Genomic DNA, 18,156 nt, shown 5'->3' with positions numbered 1-18,156 from the left:
GGGAAAGAGCAAAATAAACTGATAAAATGGAGAAAATTCAAGAAGCACAGTCATGAGTGAAATGTACTTTTTTACTTTCTCAAATAGAAATTAGAATGCTTTAGGCAAATTTATATATTACTGAGTAATCACTGACTAAACCACTGAAAAAGGTGGCAGCACAAAAGGCAAATTAATATATCAGAAATGAACCTATGACAATCTTTTTCTTTCTGATCTATAACATGTATCTCTCTGTGAAACTGTCCCACTGAATACTACACACACGCACTAGAGAACATGCCAGAGAGCTATATAGTAGATCCTAGAGGACGCTTTCATTTAGAAAAAGTACTTCTCAGAAATATAAAACATTTTCCTGTTTCTTCATAACCAAAGTAGAAGAATAAACAGGCACAAAGTACTGAGACCTTGGAAACTCTCAATTACTTTAAATATTGGTATTATCAGTGGTAGTAATAGTACAGTGCTAGTACAGATTTGAGATGGACTAAATAAAACACAGTCGCACAGCTGATCTACAGCATAATCAAGACTAGAATTTAGACGATGTGTTTCCCCGTCCCCCATTAATATTCATTTCACCCTTTCCATAATTCCCCCTAAAACCTGATATCTCCCGATCTAATTGGCACTTTAGATTCAGCTGTGATTACTTCATTCCTTTTCTTGGACTCTGATTGTCAGTGGGCTAAAGGCAATGGACACCATTAATGCCAGAAACATCTATATTTTATAATAAAAGGACGGTAAGTCTAAATCACACCTGCAAATTGTTTTCTGAAGTGCATTTTCTTTGGAAAACAAACACAAATTCTCTTTAGGTGTGCTTTACCCTCAGTAGTATCATTATGTTCATGCCTTATTTCTATCACTTAAATATACAAATAATATAATATTAAATATTTCCATCACTGTTTACTTTCAGTAAACAGAAAAGTGAAAAAAAATAAAACAAATATCTTTCCTTTATTATTATGTTTATCAGCATATTTTAATCCATTTTTAAATTGGATACATTCAAGTCTTAGAAATGCAAACTCTTGTGACCACAAGAGACACTGAGTTTTTCATGGTGCTTAAAGGATAGAGGGCATAATAAATAAGTTTTTGGTTCTAACTCATTTTCTGCTCTTCTGAATTAATTAATGCTGTGGAAATTTCAGACAACTGCTATATCATTTGTGACTGAATTGAATCCAAAGGAGAAAAATATGTAAAACATTATTTAATTAAAATTTTCTTTTTTTTTTTTCCTCTCCCACTTCCCATCCTACTAGATAATAGTCAAAATAAAAGGATGGTTCCATGTTTGTTGCTGTCAAATTAATTGCTTTGGGCCACTTTAGTATCTTCAGATATCTATCGTTTCTAGACCATATTGTTCTCTGGGGTCAGTCCCTTGAGTATGGCTCTCAGGCTCCTTATCCTCATTTCAAAGCTGTTTTGGCAAACTCAAAAAATTCATAACAGTCTTCTTTTATTGGTATACATATGGCTCTTGAGGAATGCTAGTTAAGATTTTTTGTTGTTGTTGTTGTTCTCATACATGTGGTTTTGCATTAGGCTTTGAGGACTGGCTTTGAGAGTTAGAATGAGATGAAATCCATTCTACTTGAATAATTTTATTGCAATGCAGGAAAAGTAAAATGAAGAAAAGTTTACTTTTCTGTTTCTAAGTTGAGGACACCACACTGGGAAATCTTTCTTTTCCCTACTACCTGAGTTGTGGTCCTAAAACATAAAATCTGATCATGTTAATCTCCTACTTAAAAACCTTTATTTCCTTATAACCTACAGAATAAACTCTAAATTTGTTGGTACAGATACAAGACCTACAAATTTCTTGCAAATCATCTTTTTACTCTTATTTTCTGACACCCACACACATTTAGCATCTTAAGGCTTGATCTATTTTTACTATTCTCTGTCGATTGTTCTTAGTCATCTTTGCCTGATTTCTGTTTCTAGAGCTTATACACTTCTTCTCAATTTGTGGTCTTAAAAAATTCTGTTACCTTTTATGTCTTCTCTTCACCAAATAATCTCTTACTCATCTTGTATATCACTAATGTAGAGTCACCATCCTCGACCCCAAGCCCAGGTTAGGTCTCCCTTTCCCTTCACAGCATTCATTATCTTATAATGTAAACTCTTAGAGAAAGGGACAACATACACTTTAGTTCACCACTGTATTCCTAGCCCATACATACTTGGCATTCAATGGATGTATTTTTCTCATTATCCAAATATTCATTATGCGAGTCACCGAAATTACATAGAAAGTGAAAGGCATCAAAATATAAAAATATTCTAATGATCTTAACATTTATCAAATTAGTCTTCACTCAAACATCTCTCACAAAACTTAACATTTATCTCATCCATTAGGGTTAATTTCTTTGTATCTTTGATAATCACTGCTAAGTGGTTTCAAATTTGTCTGCACACTGAAGTCACATGGAGCCTTGAAAAAATATTGATGCCTGGGTCTCATTCCCAAAGATTGATTTAATTGGTTAAAGTAGAGCCTAAGAAGAGGAATACTTTAAAAATTTGCCCAATAATTTTTTCAGTCAGGTTGAGAATCAGACTAGTTGATTAATGTATATTGCATTGTGAAATATTGAAATAATTTTTAAAATAAAAATGTAAAGTGAATGCAAAGTGAAATTGCAAATTTTGAAAAAGAAGAATTCATGAGAAATACAGTGTTGAAAAACAGCTCAAGTCATTGACAAATCAAGAATTTTCAGTTAGACTGGATAGAAACAACAGAACCCCAAATTGGCAGGAATGATAGTTGATATGGTAGATTATTCAAAAGAGAATGATTTGAATATAAAAAGATTAAGCAAGGTTTTTAGGAGTATTTTTTGCAAAAAATGACACTTGTTACGATGGTACTACAATCGAAGTGATTGTGCTATCGCAACATTTGACCTGAAAAATTATTCAAAATCATGCAGTTAATTCTTCTAAGAAATAATGTATAGTTAGAATTACACATGAAATGTTGCCAATTATATAAATTTATTTTTATTAATTTTGGTTTTAATTTTTAAGACTGAGTCAAAATAAAATTATTTTCCCCATTGTTTATTATGAAATTTTGATCCCCATCCACTTAGTATATTAAAATATAAAAGACCTTATGTCACATGACCTTGCCAAAGGTACAGGCAGAGGTAGTTCTACTTTTTTCTTTCATTTGACTTACTGTTTCCTTTCCTTGACTCATTACAATGGTTAGGACCTCCAATACAATGTCAAATAGGATGTATAAGCATGGACATTAGTTTTCTATTTCATCTTGTGTCAGTTTTTTCTAATGCACAAAGAAAGCATTCAATATTTTGCTATTTAAACATGATGTTAGTTGTAGGTTTTTCACAGATGCCTTTTTCAGATTAAGAAAGTTATTTTCTATTCCTAGTATGCTGGGAGTTTCTAACTACGAATGGGTGTTATCAAATACTTTTTTCTATTCTATTAAAATGAACATATGATATTTCTCATTTATTCTGTTAATAGGGTTAGATTTTCAAATGTTAAATCAAACTTGCAATCCTGGGCTAAACCTTACTTAATCATAATACATTATTCTTTTTTATATTGCTAGATTTAATTTGCTGATTTTTTGTTAAAGATATTTGCATCTGTGACCATGAGGGACATTGCTCTAAATTTTTCTTTTATTGTAATGTTTTATCAGGTTTCGTATTTGGGCTATTATGCTAGCCTCATAAGGTAGAAATTATTCCTCCTTCTTCCATTTTTTGAAAGAGTTAATGTAAGATTGGTGTTATTTCTGAAATGTTTGATAGACTTCACTAGTGAATCTATTTGGACCCATAGTTATCTTTATAGAAAGTTATTTTTTTAATCTAAAAATGCAATTCACTTTAAAGGTAAAGTCTTATTCGAGTTTTCTGTTTCATCTTGTGTCAATTTTAAGTTGTATTTTTCAAAAAATTTATCCACTTCGTGTAAGTTGTATTTTTTGGCATAAAAGTATTCGTAATATTCCTTTATTGTCTTTTTAATCTCTGTAAATTCTAAAATGATAATTCCTCTTTCATTCCTGATATTGGTAAGTTGTGTTCTCTTTTTTCTTGGTCTTTACCGAAAAAAAAAACAACTTTACCTATAAATTGTTCTGGTTTTCAGCAGTTTATTATAATGTGCCTATGCATGTTTTTCTTTGCATTTATCCTGTTTGGGCTTCACTGAAATTATTGAATCTGTAAATTTAACTTTCATCAAATTTGAGAAATTTGAGGCCATTATTTCTTCAAGCGTTTTCTTTTCTTTAGCCCAAATATTACTCTCCTTTTTTTTCTGGGATGTATATATGTTAGACCATTTAATATTATCCTTCATTCCATATTCATTTTTTTTGCAATTGTTTTCTGTGTTCTTTAAATTGGATCATTTCTATTTATCTATTTTCAATTTCATTGACTCTTTCTTTGTCATTATTATTCTACTGATTGGCCCATCAGGTTATTTCCTTATTTCAGATATTACATTTTTCATCTTTAAGTTCCTATTTGGTTCTTTTTGTAATTTCAATCTCTCTGCTGAAATGCTCTATTTTTTTTCACATTTTCTTGGTTCTCCATATGTTGAGTAATTTGGGATTATATCTTAGACATCATTACCATCATGTTGTGGAAACTCTGAATTCATTTACAGTGCTCTAAAGAGTGTCACTTTTTGTTTGTTTTAGCAAAAAGCTTACTTGCTTAGACCCCAACTACATGTTCTGTCTCACCTGCAGTAGGCAGCAGTTCAAATATTTGTTTATTTCTTTTAGCCTTGCCTAGGCTGCATAAAGCCCATCCTGTGCACGCATGGTTTGGGGATCAGTCAGAAATTGGGTCAAAGTTTATATACAAAATTTAAGACTCCCTTTCTCTTACTCTTTCCTTTCCAGGATTATCTTCTCACTTCCCAGTAGCTGTGGTTGCCCCAAAGTCTGTTCTGGTTCTTCAAGCCAGAAAGACTACTGATTTTTCTACTGGAGTTTTATTAGCTCTCCAAGTCTGGCACAGACTGGGGCCTACCCTCATACTGGAAACCTTGAAAATGACCAACTTAACCAGTACTCCTCTTCACCTTCTTGCAAACATCATCTCCTTTCTAGATTTAGCCTGCTTTTGTTGCCCTTCAGTATCTTCACATAGTTGTTTCTAATGATTTGTCCAGAGTTTTTAGCTGTTATCCCCACTCAATTTTAAATAGATTAATTTAAAGCAGCCTTTTTTCACTACCTATTATTCACTGATACAAAGACTTCTTGTATTGCCGTAATGAAGAATTAAATGATACTATTCTTTTTCATTCCTCCATGCCTTTACAGATTCTATTCTTCTGCCTACAATGTCCTTAGTTCTTATAACCCTGCCATGTAAACATGCTCTGTGACCATTTTATATATTTTAAAAGAACATAGCCAAGTTTTGCCGCCCCCCAAGTTTTAAATACCTAAAATTTCAACTGAATATTTAAACTGGAACTAACTCAGATGTCTATCAATATAACAATGGTACGTACATAAAGTACTACACAGAAGAAAATAAAGCTATGTAAATTACAAAGAAGTCTAAGTTATAATTTTTAATGAAAAGATATGTAAAGTATAAAGCAATATGTATAAAAAGGGGGAATATTACCCTCACAAAATAAAACTGTATATTTCTATATAATTGTGTATATTTGTATGTGATATCATAAAAAGAGGTCTGAAAGCATACAAAAATATTGATATAGTAAATAAGTTTGTAAAGCAAAATAGAAGTTAGGGTGGAGAGAGAAATTAAGGAAAATTCCTCACTTATTTTTCAATAATTATTTATTCAAAAAATATTTAATGATTGCCTACTATATACCAGGCACTATTCTACAATAAAAATGTATTTATGTATTACTTGTATAATTTAAAAATATTTTTAATTTTTTCAATGAAAATATTTAACTCAATGAGGAGAAACCAAAATAACAGAAAATCTCTAAGGTGCTTAAAAATGTGACCCTTTATCTTGTTAATGTACCAGAAACTCAGGAGTCTTTTGAAGGTAAGTAAATAAATTTAGTGTTAATTTTAAATCTGTTCTATCTAACCCAGATTAAATTCTTATTTGTTTAGATCTGGACCCAATGGAGAAACAAACCATTTTCTCTTTTTCTACTTTTTAATTCAATTCCATTCTCTTATCCTAGTTCTTCTGAGGTTTGGAAATAGCTGGTGAGGTCTAAAGTTCTTATTTGGGGGTAATTCCAGGTATCAAATGGCTGCCAACAGATAAAGATATGTGGTTTTTTTTACATTAACATATTAGAGTAGGTATGGCCGAGCAACCCAGAGAGTAAACCTGGTCTTTATGAAGTTCATTCTTGGCATCACATAATAGAGAAATATATCTTTGTCATTTATATTGACACATCTTCTCGTCTTAACCAAGTGATACATAGACGACATCAATAATAATATAAACATTAATAAATATTGAAATAACTTGGTATAACTCAACATTTTAACCTCTCTTCCCAATTACTTCCAGTAACAAGGCCTTCAGTACCTCAACAAGGAAGTTCGTTCATTTTTAGACAACTGTAACTGTTACAAAGTTTTTCTTCTGCTATTCCTGTGACTGACTCCCTGTGACTTTCACCTGCTAACTAGAGTTTGGCCCACCATAGTATATGCTCTTTCCCGATAGCAGCACGTTAGCCATCTCAGGACAGCTATCAGATTCTCTTAAGACTTCTTTTCTTCAGAATAAACATGCCTGGTTCTTTTAACCTAAGGGAAGCTTCTGTCAACTGGCCTAGAAAGAGTAAAAATTAAATTTCTCTGCAACCAGGCTATTGGTTCAGTTGAAAAAGACAAGATTTGGTTTTTACCTTAATGCAGCAAACAACCCTCTTGGCTAAACATTACAAATACCTCTTGGCATTTGTCTTCAAAGAAACATCCCTCCACATGCCTGTACATGTGTATACACATTGCCTTCCACTTTTTCTTTATATATGTTTTTTTAAATGGGCACCAAGACGTGTCCATCCTCAGTTCAGGTAACTTGAGTTTCCACCCAAGAGGCTTGTACTCTCTGTTTCATTTTAGTTTTATTTAAGCTACAGTATTTCATTCTTATAAATTCATACCTATTTTTGGACCCCTAAAATATCAGGCAAAGACTGGGCCCATTAAACTTGATCTGATAAGCCTTAACTTAGGCTAGGCTTAGCAATGTGTCTGTTAATTGTGCGCATTTAGCTATCTTAGTTCTATTTGTTAGAGACTGTTAACTACTTTACATCTTTAGGAAGTTAGAAAATAAATGTTTAAGTCTGGAAAAACCTATAGAGGACATCCACCTAATTCTTCTCTGGTCCTTAGAAGAACCTAATTATATCTCTAATCTAAACCTTTTTGGAGGGGCAGAGGCGGAGTGAATATTAGTCTTGCCTAAAAAAGCTATACCTAGGAATTTTTTCTTAAGTTTAGTCCTAACTCCCGTCTGATATCTGTCCCAGTTTTCCTAGTTATGAAACAAAGGTAATAAGATCTCTGTTTTAACTATCTCATGGTGTTACTATAAGAACTACATAAGATGGTACATGAGAAAGTTCATTTGAAAGTACAAAGTGTAATAAAAAATATAAGGAACAATATTATTAATAATAATAGTACCTTCTATGACCACAAATGAGACACTCCACAAATCCCTCCTTTTAACACTAAGACATTTTAATTAAATTCCCCTTTTTATTTCCTTTTCCCACACCACCAACCAAAAAAAATTTTTTGCCGCATAATCTGTAGCCTGGGCCTTTAATTATAAACCTCTGCAATGATTTACATAGAGTACAACATAAGTGTATTCTGACATTTTGAAAACCCAGCCCTCCTCTCAGACTGACTTCATTTTCTTTTTCCTTTTTTATAACCTTTTCTATATTCTCCTGGAAAAAAAACACACTGCCTAGCAATACAATATTATAGCAACTGTCACCGCTATGAATATTTTAGTTATAGTTACGCACCTTGAAACTCTTACAAGTGGACTCATGGGTTTCCTATGCAAAAGTACCAGATCTATTTTCTCAATTATGTGCCCTAATTTTTTCCAGATTTTTAGAGCCCATTATAGTGTTTCCACATTCAGATTGTAGACACCGGGGCTACTCTACAAGTTTATAATTTGAAAGCTCAGTTCTTAACATTCAGGAATGCAGATTCCCCAAAATGAGAACACAAAAGTGAAAGACTGCACTGCAAAAAAGTCCCTACCATTTCCCTCACCCCAATCTTTGCTAGCGTCAAGTTGCATAATTTTATATAAATAGTATATACAAACTAACCCACAGGCTCCTTTTTCATGTAATTTTCCTTTCTTTCTTTCTCTCAATATCCTTTTATTCCTTTCCTTCTCATTCACTACATTCCACTCCCTGATAACAACAACAAATATTTATTGAATGCCTATACCATACAAGACCATGTGTGCTAAATGCTAGGGAAAACATGTGAGAACAAAACAGGCCAGTCCAGAGTAAAGGACAGACATTAAATAAAAATCACACAAATAAACACATAATTTTACATTGCAATATCTGCTATGAAATAAATTAAAGTGTGGGAAGCATGATCTTTGCAGGCACACAAGATGTGAATTGGAAGGATCAGAGAAGGCCTCTCAAGAAACATTTAAACAGAGACCTGAAGGATAAGCAGGAATCATTATGAAGAAGAATGAGAAGTGTATTCCAGTTAAGAAGATAGATTTACGTGAAGACCTTAGAGTGGGGAGGAAAAACTTGGAGTGTGTAGACCAGTATAACAGTTGAATCAGAAAGTACCACTGGGAAAAAGATAAGAGCTGAGGCTGGCAATGCAGGAGCCAGATTATGCAGAGCCTGGGCTTTGCAGATTATGTTAAAGACTTTTTGTTTTAATTAAAGTATAATAGGAAGCAAAGAAAAGGTCTTTCTTGGATCTCAAAGAATGGTAAGTGGAGTTTTTCCTCCTACATAATGAATATGGAATTAAGTTCAAGTATAAAGAAAAGCATAGAAATGATAGACACCAAATTAAAAAGAATGGTTACATCTGATTCAAAGAGGGAGATATAAAATTGATTAAGAGTACACAAAAGGCTTCAACTGCATTGGTAATGTTTTATCTCTTACAGGTACATAGGTATTTTAATCTATTCATTATACATTTTTGTATGACTAAAACTTTCATAATAAATTTTTTTTAAAAGAATTAACAAATGCTAAGACTTTGCAGGTTCATTTCTTCTCTTTTTTCCTAGGCTCATACTAAATATTCTCAATTTTGAGAAACAAGTACACAGAATTTAGGGATCTCCCATCTTACACTCTTTGTTTCCTGGACATTTATTTTCTAGACATTTCACATTAGATGTTAGAAGCTCCTTAATTAGCTTATCTTTTCTTTCAGCATATACTATAATCCTGTGTCTTTCCAAAAACCACATAGTTAATATGAAGATTAAATGAGATAGAGCATTTTACATACCATTTAGCACACAAGAGCTCAATAAATTTTAACTATTGCTTTTTATTATTTCATTTATTATACTCTGTATTCCCAGTCCTAAATATGAGCCAGAACACTAGAACTGAAAAAAAAAAGCTGAGTATATATGGCTAAATGGTGCTCTGGTATTTTGAATACATATATACTATATATATTGATGAACACACAAACACATACACATGCATAACATATATTTCCAATATTAAATTTATGGGTTTTTTTAAACATTTTTCTGTGCTCATGTAAGCATTATATAACAAAATGTTATTTTGAGGCCTTTTTATTGCCACTAAAGAAATATCTTTAAAGAAAAGGTTAAAATCCTGTATTTGATGGTACATGGTTACAATTTAAGGTGAGTTTAATAAGTTTACTATCTTCTCCTAAGTACAATGCTATATTGAAATGATTTATGACTGCATAAAGCTACAATTATATTCACTATGGTCCATATTGTGTTTAAAAGGCTCATTTTTACAATATCAAGTAATTCATGTAAAACTTCAATCTTATGGAATTGAATACTGACATCAAATTTTTTTTCTACAACAGAAGAAGCAGTCTTTGATGCAAGAACATTATTAAAATCATCTTTCACTTAATTTTCTTTGTACAAATAGCACAGATCCTCTCATTTCTCCTTCCTTCCAATTCACAAATACAATAAAAGCTGTCTTTAGAAAGGTCCTTAAATTAAACATCAAGATGAAATGACTACTAGGACACAGAAAATAAAAGAACTTATGACAGTTTTCGTTATCTAGAAGTCTAAAAAATATCTCACTGACTCTTTACATGAATATTATATTTTAAATTATATTTTCATACCTAAGAACCCAGAACTTGCTCGTGTGAAAAAACAACAGTTTGTCATTCAATATTCTTTAGTTTGAGGTTTAGACTTAGATTGTTTTAGTAATCATTCCTCCATACTCACTTCCTTGTTCTTAATCACAAATCTAATCATGTATTTTTATAAATATTCAAAATTAAATATATTTATCTACTTATGTAAATACTTTACAGTTAACTTTTACCGATAGTCTGTGTAGGGATCTCATTAACAAACACATTTGGAACTTTTAAAATTTGTTCCGGCAGCCTGTAAATTAATATTAAAGTTAACTATTTCAATAGATCAAAATTCTACACATTTTTAAAAATGGATATAAAAGATTAATTCCAAGTTTTGTTTTACTTACCAAGCTCTGCCATTCCACCTCACTGCCCGAACAATATTATCAGCTCGTGGGATACTCATTCTTGCTAAGTAAAAGGATATTTCTTCTCTAGCTGGATTAATAATCAACCTTCTAGATAGTTCATTTGTAATTCTCTTCTGGTTAACCCTTAGCATTACAGCAGTCTGCTCAACTCATTCTAATCAACTTACGAAGTAGGGAAAAGAAGATGAAATTCAATGATGCAGATAACAAATGGAAAATACAAATGAGGGACAGTTTAGATTAGGCACAAAAGAACAATCAGCCTTACTTTTTTACACTACAAGATGTAAATCTTTATGCTAGAGATTACAAAAGCACTCAGGTCATAAACACAAGATACATGAAAAGAAAACCCTAACAGGCTTATAACACAGCAGTTCAGCGTATATCAGCCCATGTTTTCTGCTTTCTTACGTTCAGATAAATACAAATTAGCTCTGAGCATAATAGATACATTTTTCTCTTAGTAGAAAGGTCTGACTTTCAATTTCTACATGCCTCCTCTCCCAGTGACTTTAATCACTTGGTCCCTTATCCTACGATAAGTGTCATCTCAGGCTTTATGGAAATTTTCTCCAAATGTGATCTGTAAACACTTGCAAGAGAATAATCTATGGCACTTGTTAAAAATATAAACACCTGGATCCCACTTCATAAACCTGAATCATCTCAGGAGATTCTTATATACACTAAAACTTTGAGAGCCACTGCTCTAGAACCATTTCTGACCTTATCTAAAAGACTCCAACACAATCCCTTGAGACACAAAATAAAATTAATTACTCCTGCTGCTAGATTAACTTTTTGCTTTGATTCCAATAAATAGGATTATACCTTGTTTTCCTGTACCAAAGTGCACTAGTTCATCCAAGACCATGACACTTCCATGGTCTTGGTAACCTTCCACTTGCAGACTCCTTAGAAACTGGAATCTGTCTTTTAACTTTATTTAGTATCTAAGGCCTTATCGTGACCTAGCTGCCTAAATCTCTAATACCACTTGCCCCCGACTTTTATTGCTCTGTCTGCTTTATGAAACACTTAGTCTCCTGTTTTATGCCTCTCTTCTACATGCAGGAACTACACTTATTGGTGTTCATTGTCCAGTCTTTTAGCTAATGCATTTTGTCTGCTTTATTAACTTTCTCCCAAAGTTGTTCCCATTCCAGTGGACCCTTACCTGAGGTCTCCTGTTATAATGAACACAACTTGTTTAGTCATATTCAGAGAAATTAACAACTAACTAAAACGTGAAAAGACAGATAAGGCAGCCAGTAGTTTCACAAATTGCTACAAAAGCCCATGTTCATAGTCAGAGCAAAGGAAAAGATGATGACTATGGAAAAAGAAGAACCATGGAAAACTAAAAGAAAGTCCTTGAGAACTGGAAGAGTAGACCAAGTAAAACAAAGTGAAAAAATGTTTTAATTCTAATCACTTATTTTTATTTTTATGGAATCTATTTAAAAAGGTCAACAAAATGATGATTATTTAATCTGGAGAGAAGATTAAAGTGATGAAAAGAAAAACAGTACTGGACTAGTAAAACTCAAAAGACTTGGATTCCTCTGGTCTCTCTTTTACTTCCTAGATTTCTGATCTAGATTAAATCTCTTAATTTTCCTATACCCATTAAGGGGTATGCCTTGTATGCCTAGGATTATTTTGATAGTTAAAGATCATATTTATAAAAAGAGCTTTAAAACTATAAATGCCACATAAATATAAAGGATTACTGCAGCTATATAAATTACTATTATATAAAGATAACAGTTGTCTACAAAGGACACAAAGAGGCAATTATATATTTTTTTTTTTTAATTTAAGTATAGTTGGTATACAGTTTGGTATATTAGTTTCAGGTATACAATATAGTGATGTGACATTTTTATACCTTACAATGTGATTGCCCCACTATTCTGCTAATCTGTCACCATGCAAACCCATCACAATATTATTAACTATGTTCCCCCTTTACCTTTTTTACTCATTCACCCACCCCTCTTCTCTCTGGCAATGATATCCCTTTGGTCTCTGTTTCTATGAGTCTATTTTTGTTTAATTTTGTTTGTTCATTTGTTTATTTTTTAGATTCCAGATATATGTGAAACTATACAGTATGTGTCTTTCTCTGTCTGATTTATTTCACTAAGAATAATACTCTCCAGATCCATCCAAGTTGTCATGAACGGCAGGATTTCATTCTTTTTATGGTCGTGTACTATTCACATATATGTATATTTCATATCTTCATTATCCATTCATCTATTGATGGACACCCAGGTTGTTTCCATATCTTGGCTATTTTAAATAATGTGATACATTATTTAAAGATACATAAGGGTGGATGTATCTTTTCAAATTAGTATTGTTGTTTTCTTTGGATAGATACCAGAAATGAAATTGCTGGGTCATATGGTGGGTATATTTTTAAAAGAAAGTGGAAACCATATGCAATAAAAGAAGCTAACAAGAGTTTGTGAAATGCCTTTCCTAAGAAAATTTCAAAATATGATCAATGTCAGTTAGGGGACAAAATAAAGTAAAATCATCCTAAAATATAGAAAAATTATCAGGTTAACCTTAGTTTGCCCAGGTCAGAAACCTTAAGAGTCTTACCAGAAGGACTTCTAAGTAAGAAAAAGGAACATTTGGCACTGGTGACTCTCATCCAGAATCATCTTCCTAAAGCTAGAGTTCAGAGTGACTTCAAGTGGCAAAAATTTGAGGCATATTTTTGCAAGACATTTAAACTGAATCCAACATGGCCTAAGATGCAGTCGAGTGTTATAACTCAATTTAACTGGATAATGTGTACATATTAACATTGAGAAAACAGAAGACTTTAGCCAGTGTACAAATTGGTTGACTAGAGCTGTCCATATGAAAACAAAAAGGACTGACTCTTGACTTTTAAAAAATAGACACTTCCATCTCTTTAAGTTTCAATGAACACATTTAACAAGTATTGTTGGAACATCTACTATGTTTCAGATGTTGGTCAAGAACACTGAGGAATATGAATGACAAAACGGTCAAAAAAATATCTGCTATCTTGAGCTTATGTTGTAGGGAATATAAGGAAAATATAGCAAATAAATTTGATATGCAAATTACCAGTTGATAAAAGCTATAGGAACAAATAGAACAGCACTAGACAGATCAGAAATGTTTGCAGGATTGCAAATTTAAAATAGGATAGTCAAGGTAGATCTCACTGAGAAAATGACATCTAAGCAAAACTTGAAGGAGATAAGGTTGATCATGAAAGGGTTTTTCCATTAATTTTTAAATTTTACCAATTTAATAATAAATGGAGGCTATCCTTATAAATTAACTTTCATATTATAATGATGAAAAATTGGAAAGCAATAATTTAATAGTAAAACAAACTATAGTACATGCATATGACAGTATATAATGTGGTCATTAAAACTCATGTTTTCAAAAGACTATTAACATGGGAAAGTCCAATAAAATGATTTCTTAAATACAAAAATGTATCTAAAGTATGTTCCAATTTTGCATTTTTTTTTTCATTTAGTCAACAATTATTTTTCAAGCATCTACTATGAGCCATGCACTGTTCTGGGCATTGGAGAGAGGGCAGTAAACAATAGACATGTTCTTTCATCACGTACACACATAGATAAAAGACAGAAATAAAATATATTAAAATGTTACTGGGAGGAACACTTCATAAACAATATAAATGTCTAACCAATGTACTGTATACTTGAAACTAATATAATTTTTTTTTTAATTTTAATGTTCCTGGGGAGTAAATTTTTTATCATGAAATAATAATCAGACATTATGGATTATTTTATTTTCTCCTCTATGTTTAAAGAGTCTAAAATTTCTAAATATGTTCTGAATGATTCTAAAAATAAACTATGCCATTTACATTGACCTAACCATTGTGGTTCATATTTGCCTGGGGATATCTGTTTAAATAAAGCACAAATTTATACTCATAATATTCTATCAACTGTATATTGCATTTTTCCACCATATCCTAATTCTTATGTCCTGTACAACATCTAACAAAGTTGAATAACATCAGGTCCCTTTCTAAAGATGCAAAAACTAAGAAACAGAACAGTTAACTATTTTGCCATTATGGAAAGAAAAAGTGTTTAAATCCTAAACTGTAATAATGTCTATGAAAGTATTTCACACAGTAACTTAGGGGTACATCTCTCCCCACTTACGCTGGCATTTTTGTTTTTGTTTTTGTTTTTGTTTTTGTTTTGGTCAGAAAAAAAAATTCATTTATTTAAAATGGAACTTTAAAAGTTATAAAAAATCTGATCTGAATCTCAACCCACCACCAGATGTTAGCTTTATTCTCTCTCCCCCTTCAACCAGTAAAGTGACCAGAAAACAAGTTAGACATTCCTGTAATGCTTCATTTGTTCTTTATTTTCAAGTTATTATATTTAAATAGAAAGCAAATGACATCTATTTGCCTATCCCTAACTAGTTGGGTTATCTTTGGCAAGTCATTTCAATTTTCTGGTCTCACTTTTCTTATTTTTCACATACCACATTTAGACTAGATAATCTCAAAAGTCCTTACATCCAGAGTTTCTGGATATTATTATTTCAAGTCTACGAGGAACCTACAATAAATTAAGGAAACACAGCTTCTCAAAGAGAATGAACAAAAGAAGAAAAGAAAAAGAAAAAGAAAGAAAGAAAGAAAGAAAGAAAGAAAGAAAGAAAGAAAGAAAGAAAGAAAGAAAGAAAGAAAGAAAGAAAGAAAGAAAGAAAGAAAGAAAAGACTACAGCAATAAGAACAGTTGGCTAGAAAAAGTAAAAAAACAAAGACCTAGGATTAAAAGAGAATTTGAAAATCCCCCCCAAACCCCTGGACCAAGTCCAGCTTCAATTACACAAGGGTTGTTTGGAGACAATACAGAGGAAGAAATATGGTTTCTTTGATCATCAAAAGATGAGCTGTTTGCTTAAAAAGATAGTGTTCCTATAACTCTCTCTAGTTGCACACACACACACACACACACACACGCACACACATGCACACACGCACATCAACCACAACCAAGTGTTTTAATATTGATATGGAAGGAAAATAGAAATCACTTATTTTGCTGAAATAAAAGTGTTTCAAATCCAGAGAGGGTGATTTGGTTTTGAGGATTTTTAAGAAATATCACTGTATCCAATTCTTTTCTATCACCTCCTCTGTAATACAAAACCTTCAATAGCTCTTAAAATTGTAGCATTTTCTTCTGTACAGAGAGAAAAATTTGTGTTGCTATTGCAGCAACATCTAAACAGTTTCCTGTAAACTTTCTGTGATGGAAGTCATAGAATTTATGATAAAACCCTGTAGAGTGGTGAAACAAATTTCTTTCATATTTATCATTCATTTTATTCAGTGTGCATTTGAAGGAAAACCTTTTAAGAACACCAATATGTGAGAAAGCTACACCAACTAAATTTATTGTTAAGTATCACATCATTGGTCCTCCTGGGAGTTCAGGAAGAAAGCTTAAATCACATTTCCTAACACATTGGAGAGCTTCCCAGAGATGTGATGGCCCACAGAGGCAAACCATCCAAAGCACACTGGAATCTCAGAGATGGCGACAAAGAAATATCACTTTGCTTAATAAAAGCAAAGTTACTCTTTTTTTTCTAACAAAGTACAAACTCTCTCTTACCCCATTTTTTCTCCTTTCCTCCCCCGCCCCCTCCTGTTTCACCTGACTAAACTGTAGGTATTTGTTCCATCACCTGACTTAGGGGCTGGCTAGAAATATTAGAGAAAAACAATCTACCATTGTTACATGAGACAACAACCTTTCATGTCCTTGAAGCTCACCATGACCTTTCATCTTTCCTATCCCCAATGGTCTCTCCTAACAACTAAAACTACACTCAGTTGGGCTGAATTCCAGATTGTCATAAAAAGAACCCTGTCCTTTCAAAACAAAACCAATTTTTACACCAAGGTGGGGGAGAAACACAAGTCCATTGTTCCCTCACAGATGGAAGTTGGAGTTACTAAGGCAACTGCTCTAATCCTCCTTTTTACCACCTTTTTCACATCACTGGCCTATCAAGTATGCTACCTTTTAACTCATAAGCTCAAAAGCTGGTAGTCTAACTGGCTGCCCTAATTAGCTACGATTTTCACACTACAGACAACATGATGAGCTAATCGAAATTTGCAAAATAATGACGTACCTCCAGCAAATATTCCTCCTCCTGAGGCCCAGTCTTAGAATAACAATAATGAGACCATTATTAGAGAAGGGCATTAAAATGCTGCACTGCTGCTAAACAGAGAACTTAATTGTTCTGGTCTTGTCCATTGAATCAACAACCTATTGTTGTGGACTTGAAAAATAAAGGACTGGAGAATGGGTGCCATGATGATTGGTCTGTGCGGCCATACCAGCACTCTGTAGAATTGTTTTCTTTTGAAACTCTTGATGGACTAGTAGTTTTGTTTAAAAGTAACATAAAAGGCGATTGTCTGGATAAAAAGTCCTATTTATTGAAATCCTTAGAAGCAGTTGCATGGATTTGTTCGTGACCCCTGAGATAAAAACATAGTGACCATAATAACACCATTTGTAGAGAGCCCTGTTACCACTGCCTACAGTAACATAAGATAAGAGACAGTCTTTTCTAGCTACTGTAGGAAGGAAGGAAGTACTTCTGAGCAGAAAGCAAGAATGATAAAAGGTCAAATACTGGATAAAGCTCATTAATCTCTGAAAGGGAGACTTTTAAAAATAATGCTAATTTAAGAATTCTGCACAATTGCTACAGATTCAAACACATGTAAAAAGACTCACAGCTCTTCTTCCCCTCCCTACCCCTTCACTTTTAAGCTTCTTTCCTTTGGCTAAAAAGGAAAAAAAAAAAATTGTTTTTAAAAAGAGGATTAAAATAAAATGATTATTAAATAACTGAAGCAAGATGTCTCAGGATAACCTGGAGAACAAGAAACTCAGAGTTTTCCAGATAATTATTCTTATGGTCATCCTCAGTCTATAACAAGAATAATAAAATGCTGAAGTTAAAGGTTAACTAGTGGAGGATTCTTAGCAGTAGAAAAGCACTGTTTACACATTATAAAAGTGTCTTCTATATGGAGCCACCGTACATGTTTTCTGTACAGTCGGGTCAGGATTTTAGTGTTGAATGGTGGTGCGAGGGAGTGTACTTTTATGTTAGCAGGTATTCTGGGTGGGGGCTCTGTTTATTTTTTTATCAAGTAAAATCTGCATTATATAAAAATGTATTAAATTGTAAATAAGACCTCTTGCTTCATTCAATCTGTGCTTTGCTTCATTTATCTTCATCTTGTTAGGCTAA

At 32.6% G+C, this 18,156-nt stretch overlaps 1 protein-coding gene across 3 annotated transcripts in view; it reads right to left on the bottom strand.

Moving 5' to 3' along the window:
* The window catches only part of SOX6 (SRY-box 6), a 394,559-nt gene extending 383,725 nt beyond the window's left edge, over window positions 1-10,834 (bottom strand). For all 3 annotated transcript variants that reach the window (XM_025046393.1, XM_025046391.1, XM_025046392.1), the window contains exon 1: window positions 10,777-10,834. The gene's annotated coding sequence lies outside the window, so the exon portion shown is untranslated. The remainder of the gene's footprint in view (window positions 1-10,776) is intronic.
* Between the last annotated feature and the right edge of the window lie 7,322 nt (window positions 10,835-18,156).

This window comes from Pteropus alecto, unplaced genomic scaffold, assembly GCF_000325575.1.
Source record: "Pteropus alecto unplaced genomic scaffold, ASM32557v1 scaffold120, whole genome shotgun sequence".
Lineage (NCBI taxonomy): Eukaryota > Metazoa > Chordata > Mammalia > Chiroptera > Pteropodidae > Pteropus > Pteropus alecto.
Note: the sequence above shows the minus strand (reverse complement) of the source record. Positions and strands in the feature narration are given on the sequence as shown.